Genomic DNA, 7963 nt, shown 5'->3' on the forward strand with positions numbered 1-7963 from the left:
CCTTGGGGAGAGCATTCAACAAGCAGGGAACCACCAGAGGAAAGGCCCATTCTCGTGTTGCTGCCCTCCAGAGCTCTCATGGAGGAGGCACACGGAGAAGGGCCTCAGATTATGTGGGTCAGTTCATGTGGTGTGAGGTAGTCCTTGACAGTGCCACATCACCACATAGGCAGAGCACCAGCCTATGGGCCCCACGCCTTTGAAGGGCCCTGAGACAATCAAAATAATATTGATCAAAATAATATTGATTTGATCTTGAAAGAAAATTACAATCGAGCTTTCTTAGTTCATTATTATCCCACTAGAGCGCATGCACAAATCGTCCCCGTTCCCTGTCCCGCCCCCCAAGATTTTGTCTGGCTAGGAGCCTCCACAGGATTTAATCAGGGCTGCCATATGTCTGGGATTTCAAAGGCGAAATTGATGTCCAAGGGGAATTTCCTAAAGGCGGCGTTAAAAAAAGGAAAAATCTCAACAATTTTGGGGTCTTCCTAAAAAATGTTCAGCAACTTTCGGGGTGTCCTGGTTTTTACTTTTTGAAATACGGCAACCCTAAGCTCCCTGAGGTATTGCAGTCCTGAGCCATTTAAGGCTTGGTATCTAATTTTTATAACAAATAAATGGGTGACTAAGAGAACCCTTGCCTGAGAGCTGGACTGGAAGAAATGGGGCACAGAGAAGCAGCAAGGGAAGGGGGCGAATTTGGCACCTCTTTGGGTGGAAAATCAAATGCCTCCCCACATCAACAAGAAACATGATTGCCTCTAGCACATTTAGTTTCTCAACGAGTTTCAATGTCTCCATTAAGTACAAGCAGGCTGAAGATCACGACCATTGATCAAGGGGTGGAGAACTGGTGGTGTCTGAGAAGGAGTTGTACTCTGTCTCCCATCACTCCCAGTCAGCATGACCAAAGATAAGGGATGATGGCTGTTGCAGTGCAGTAGCATCTAGAAGGCTACAGTCCCTCACCTTTGCCTTATGTTAAGCAGTGCTGCCTATTAAAATTCAACAATGAAGTACAAATGTATTACGTATTTCTGTACCTAGTACTTTCTCTTTTAAAGCACGTGGCTGTGATGAGTCACTGCAGTGAACTGTGCCCTGTGAGCTGGACTAAATGAGGGACATTTTGTCAAAAGCATACATACAAATGAATAAATAAGCAGGCACCTTCCTGGAGCCAATTTTGATGTACTTTGATTGCTAAGTAAAGAAAAGTGTGTGTCTGTGTTTGTGAACTCTTATGCAAAAAGCATAGCAATTAGTGCCTATGCAAGTTGATGCGAGAGACAGGTACTGCTGGAAACAATAATTACAGAAAAGAGATGATGAATAGCTGTGCTGTGACATTTATAGACAGCACCTGCCTTCATGTGAATATCATAGGGAAGCTTATGGTACAAGAGAAGAACATGGAAATTATGTATTCCCCCCACATTCACCCCTGATTGAGACCGCCTCCAGATTGCTAATATTCTGTGGGAGTATTTAATTTGCATACTAGAACATTGGGTTTGGGCAGTTAGAGTGGATTAAAGCGCTCTGTTGCCTAGCACAACAAATGTGCATGTGCACACACACAGCAATTTGGAAAGTTGCAGGGAGATGCATTGAAAAGTGTGGGATGAATGGCTGGCTCAAGGGCAGATGTGTAAAAACATTAAGGACATTTCCAGTCCTTAATGTTTGAAACCCCTTTTATAGAGTAACTTTGCAGTCTGAGCAAGAGGAGTCAAACATTTGTTCAAAACATTCTGAGACATTATCTGAGGCCCTTCTTCATGTGCCCCCTCTGTAAGAGGCCTGGAGGGCGGCAACACGAGAATGGTCCTTTCCTGCAGTGGCTACACATTTGTGAAATGCTCTCCCCAGGCAGGCTAACCGGGCACCTTCATTAAATAGGTGCCACATGGAAATGTTTCTCTAGAATCAGGCTTTGGGCTGGTTGAACATTCTATGGCCTTTTAAATGCATTTGTGGGAGGGGATTATTGGTTTGTTCTGGTTCTGGTTTTATTATGCATGCTGTGTTCTCATTTTGTATTTTTATGTTGTGAACTACCCTGTGATCCTTGGATGAGGGGCAGCATACCAATTTAATAAATCATCATAATCATACTCCAAAATTTCCATTGATTCCAGGAGAAGCTACATCAACCACGCACTGAAACTTTGATTAGCTTATGGCACAGTTGATATGAGAGTCTTATAAAAATGCCTTATCTATGGGTACACAGACACTAGCTAATTAATTCTGAAAGATATCTTGGGCCAACTGAAAATACACCCCTGCCCTAAATTTCCAGTTATAAATTTACATGATGTGGGCCTCATCGTGCTTCACTGAAGAGGAAACTCAAATTATTTTTACAGGTTATTATGATCTTGGGTTGGTTATTTGGGCATCATCTTGAATGGGATAGTTCCCACACAAGATACTAAGGAATGCAGCATTGGGTGGCAGAAGATGAGAGAAGTTTCAAAATTCCAAGCTAACTTCCAGAATGTCGCTAATTTGCATGTGGGATTCAACCACACATCAGCAAGTTAAGGTTATACAATTACTCTGGTTTTTGCATTCTTGCACAACAAAGCACAACATTCCAGCCAAGCAAAAACACTTGAGGAGGAGACAGAGGAGAGCTGGTGATAGGCATGTTGTGAGATGGGGCAGGAAAGAGGCCTGGAAGACTGTGTCTGGTCCCTGATGTTCTCCACTCCTGGGCTAAAGGTTTATTCCGTCAACTCACCTGTACACATGTTCACTTGCCATGCCAGAGACCCAGGGCCGGATTTAGTTTTGATGAGGCCCTAAGCTACTGAAAATAATGGGGCCCTTTATATGTCCAGCTGTCCTTTGTCAACAACAAATTGTCGCTGTTTTTTGTGTTGAATATATGCTATATGATAATTTATGGACCTAATAGATTTTGAAAGCCATTTGCACATAACAAAACATGTATTTTATCAAAGTAATTGTTGATCTGAAATGCAATTAAGAAGTATATTAATAGTGAAATAATTATTAAGCTAGGGATGCGGGTGGAGCTGTGGTCTAAACCACAGAGTCTAAGGTTTGCCAATTGGAAGGGCGGCAGTTCGAATCCCCACGATGGGGTGAGCTCCTGTTGCTCGGTCCCAGCTCCTGCCCACCTAGCAGTTCGAAAGCACGTCAAGTACAAGTAGAGAAATAGGTACTGCTCCAGCAGGAAGGTAAATGGCGTTTTTGTGCGCTGCTCTGGTTCACCAGAAGCGGCTTAGTCATGTTGGCCACATGACCTGCGGACAAATGCCAGCTCCCTCATGAGCGCGTAACCCCAGAGTCATCTGCAACTGGACCTAACAGTCAGGGGTACCTTTACCTTTAATTATTAAGCTCTAACTTAAAATGATTTTTTATTCAAAACAAACTTAACAATGCAAACACATTGGCATTTGGCAATAACAAAAGTTCCTTTAGAAACACAATTTACAAAGACCCATAATTTTTTGGGGGGGGGAGGCCAAGAGAGTGAGGCCCTAAGCTACATCTTGTTTAACTTATATGTAAATCCGGCACTGCAGAGACCACAAGCTTTGTGGGTGTTTTTACTGCCCTCCGCTACTTGTGCATTGACAAAGGGGAATATCCAGAATATCCAGAGTAAAAACACACCATCAACAATGCATTAGCATATTCTCCTTCCATTGCCTTCCCCTTCTCACTTCTCAAGAGGCAGCCACTCTGTCTTCTGGAAGTAGTTCACAGATCTAAGTATCCGTGGGGCACAGTGAATGAGAGCAGTGGAGCAGGGGCAAGAGAGGAGCTGGTGCTTCACCCCTTCCACCTCCTAGAGGTGTCAGAACCAGAGATTGGGAGGAGAGAAGGATCAGTCTCTTCCTGCATCCTGCTGGCTGTTTACACAGGCATTCCTGTGATCTATTGAGCCACTGTCTCCTGCTGTAATTGCCATGTTGTTTAGCAGGATTGTTCCACTGCACATTTTAATCATGGTCGTTTATGTCTTAATGAGATTGCTTTATTGTTTATTTTAATTATAGTGCATTTTTAAATTATTCTGTGTTTTAACAATGTCGTGTGATGGGTTTTTTTAATGCTTTGTAAATTGCTTAGGAGGCATCTGCGTATTAAGTGGAATATAAATTATCCAACGCCACTTTGTTCTCCTACATTTCCTCTACACCGATGGCACGGGGAAGATCTGTTCCAATCAACCTACACCAGGGGTCAGCAAACTTTTCCAGCAGGGGGCCGTTCCACTTTCCCTCAGACCTTGTGGAGGCCCGGACTATATTTTGAAAATACCAGTAATAATAATGAACGAATTCCTATGCCTCACAAATAACCAAGAGATGCATTTTAAATAAAAGCACACCTTCTACTCATGTAAAACCACCAGGCAGGCCCCACAAATAACCCAGAGATACATTTTAAATAAAAGGAAACATTCTACTCATGTAACAACACACTGATTCCCGGACCGTCCATGGGCCGGATTTAGAAGGCGATTGGGCTGGATCCAGCCCCCGGGCCTCAGTTTGCCTACCTATGACCTAGACCATAAGAGCTGAACATTGTTTATTTGTTTCTTTGCTATTAACCCTCTGGTACCTACTCTCACATTTTCAGTTCCATCTCTGCAAATGGTCCTTGTGACCTTGAGGGGTTGAAACATGTCACCATAATGTCTTTCCTTTTTAAAACTTAAAACTGGCATGCTCGTAACTCTAGGAGCATCAACTGGCATCAACTGGGCTCACAATGAAATTTCAGTTTTTGGTATTTTATGATGCAGTCAAGTACAAAATGCAATCAACCAACCAACCAATCAATCAATCAATCAATCAATCCCAAAAGATCAATCAAAGTAGTCTGCATCTGCATAACTGGCAATCCTACCTACCTGAGTGCAGCCCACTAGGGTCTCAGAAAACCACCTGCTTCCTGCCTTGGACTTTTTGAAAGGGTATGTATGCATTCTTGCATCAAGTAGCTGCCTGCAATATGTGGCTGGAAAACAATGTTCCAGTTTGTGCATTAACAAATAGCTCTGACGGCAGATGAGCAAGGATGCATCTTTACTGCCATGCAGTAAAGTCTACCCCCAGAAAGATATCCACCAACGGCCCAGATATTGTCCCTGGAGTTATTCCCTATTCAAATATGGATTGCCAGTAATTTGGCTGCTATTTAGCCATTTCTCCACTGATTCGATTTTGGCTGATTCATGTTTACAAAGCAGTCTTACATACAATTCATACATGTCATTAATGGATGAAGCACATTAAAAAAAGCACACAGATTGTGGTGGTATTGGTTGTTCAAACAGAATGTTATGTGTCCCAAACACATTGTGGTTTTAGGTTCCAATCCTTTACATACTTACCTGGGAGTAGGTTCCAGCAAACACAGTGGACAGCCAGTAAAGGTGAATGTTTGTTGGGGGATTTGAGGTGGAGAAAAGTAAGTGCTTCTTGATGCAGCAAATAGTTAAATGATGGAGCTCTCTCATAGAATCATAGAATCATAGAGTTGGAAGAGACCACAAGGGCCATCGAGTCCAACCCCCTGCCAAGCAGGAAACACCATCAGAGCACTCCTGACATATGGTTGTCAAGCCTCTGCTTAAAGACCTCCAAAGAAGGAGACTCCACCACACTCCTTGGCAGCAAATTCCACTGTCGAACAGCTCTTACTGTCAGGAAGTTCTTCCTAATGTTGAATTCTCCATAGGCAGTAGCGATGGGTGCCAATCTAGATGGCTTTAAAAGAGGATTTGACAAATTCGTGGAGTAGGAGAGGGCTCTCAATGGCTACTAACCCTGATGGCTATGCTCTGCATCCATCCTTGAAGGCAATAATGAATACCAGTTGCTGGAAACCAGAGGAGGGCAGAGTGCCCTTGGGCTCAAATCCTGCTTGTGGATTTCCTGTAGGCATCTGTTTGGCCACTGTGAGAACAGGATGCTGGACTTGGTGGGCCATTGGCCTGATCCAGCAGGCTCGTTCTCAATAGTTCCATCAATAAGATGGAACTACTCTTGATTTTAATCTCAATTGCTAAAAATGCATTGCTAAAGACAGACTTCATACACTGGGCTTGTATGTTGTGCATTGAAATTTGCCTGGCCATTGTTATCTTCATAAAGTTATAGGGTTGCAATCAAATGATGCACCATGGCATGGTAGCATTTAACCAAAATGTTCTGTTTGATGTGATTGTTACCAAAGCTTTTTGATCATATGTCTTATTTAAGCACTAAAATTAGCATCTGGGGTAATATTGATAGCTGAATTAAGCTGTCTTTGATCTGTCTCACTGCTCTAAGCACAAGAGCAACTTTAATGATAGTTTAATCTGTTTTGCTGGGAAACCATTCATTATTTTCTTTCACCGTGTAAGCCAGTCTGTAATTTTGCACTATGCTACATGTCTCCAGGGTAATTTGAAAAGGATAACATCATACTGGCCGTTGCCCAACTCCTTTGGGCTACTGTGTGAGTGGGAAAAACTGTAGTTAAACTTGAAGTTAGGAAACACACTGATTGCACATGGCAACGTAACTCCTGAATTCATTTTGCAGAACATTGATCAGTCTATATTCCAGTACATTGAGAGTGAAACACTTTGCTTTTTCTAAGAAATACAGTCTGCTGTAACAAACAGGTGAGCTTTTCACAATAACAAGCCCAATTATAAAGTGTTTGACATGTGTAATTCTTTTTCCTTTTTTATGACATTTTGAAATGCTACTTGTGTTATTACCCCATTATTTCTACTATTTTCAAAAATCACAGAAATGTAATAATGATTCTGTTTGGCAGGGAGGGGGAGACAGTTTGGGGCAGTGATGGTTATGTAGAGTGGTACTTCGGGTTACAGATGCTTCAGGTTACAGACGCTTCAAGGCTACCGACTCCGCTAACACAGAAATAGTACCTCGGGTTAAGAACTTTGCTTCAGGATGAGAACAGAAATCGTGTGGCAGTGGCGCGGCAGCAGCGGGAGGCCCCATTAGCTAAAGTGGTGCTTCAGGTTAAGAACAGTTTCAGGTTAAGAACAGACCCCAGAATGAATTAAGTTCTTAGCCCGAGGTACCACTGTATTTTAGTTTAGCATAGTCTGACCAAACTAAGTCTTCTAGAGCAAATTATACATCAGGATGCTTAGTTTGGTCAGAATCGAGTATACATTTCCAGAGTGTATAGATAAATTTAAATTATCTACGCGGTAGATAATTTAAATTATCTAGAAATTTAAATTATCTACACGGTAGATAAATTTAATAAATACTACTAATAAAAATATATGTCACAAAATTAGACACAGGAACACCTATATCAACCTTCACTAGCGACAATATTGTCTTTTCCAAGGATACACTTGAAGTTTCACAATGACTGTATGACACATATTCTCTCTGTCTTTGAAATACAAAATGATGCAAATAATTTCCCTGTTAAAAAACACTTCTCTGGGGTCATTACAAAAGGCTAGTGAAGTTGTTTTGAGTGTTTATGCCTTGACACCTGCTTTCACAGCAAAAACAACAACCAACTCACAGTCCCATCAGTGTCGCTAAATAATAATAAAAAAGCCTGCACTAGATATCAAAACAGCAGTGAGAGAAATAAAAGGCAAATGTCATTTTAGAAACTCTAAACATGACATCTCAGGAGCTTGTCAAAACACTAACTGCATTGTAAAGTGGTTGTTAAAAGGGCTGTTTTTCATCTGTTTCCTTTATGTTTGCTAGATCTGTTGTAGCCTTTTCTGACATGTTTTGTGATTGGCTATTTTATTGCAATTTTTCATGGTTTGTTTGGTGTACTGATGAAAAAAGAAGTCAGGGAGCAGCTAAAGAGGGGGCGGGAGTTGAGTTCATCATAGATTAAGGCTATTATCCAATATTATGTATCTGGAAGTAAGCCCCATTGAATATAAGGAGGCGTACTTCTG

Source organism: Podarcis pityusensis, assembly GCF_964106645.2.
Source record: "Podarcis pityusensis genome assembly, chromosome: 3".
Classification (NCBI taxonomy): Eukaryota; Metazoa; Chordata; class Lepidosauria; order Squamata; family Lacertidae; genus Podarcis; species Podarcis pityusensis.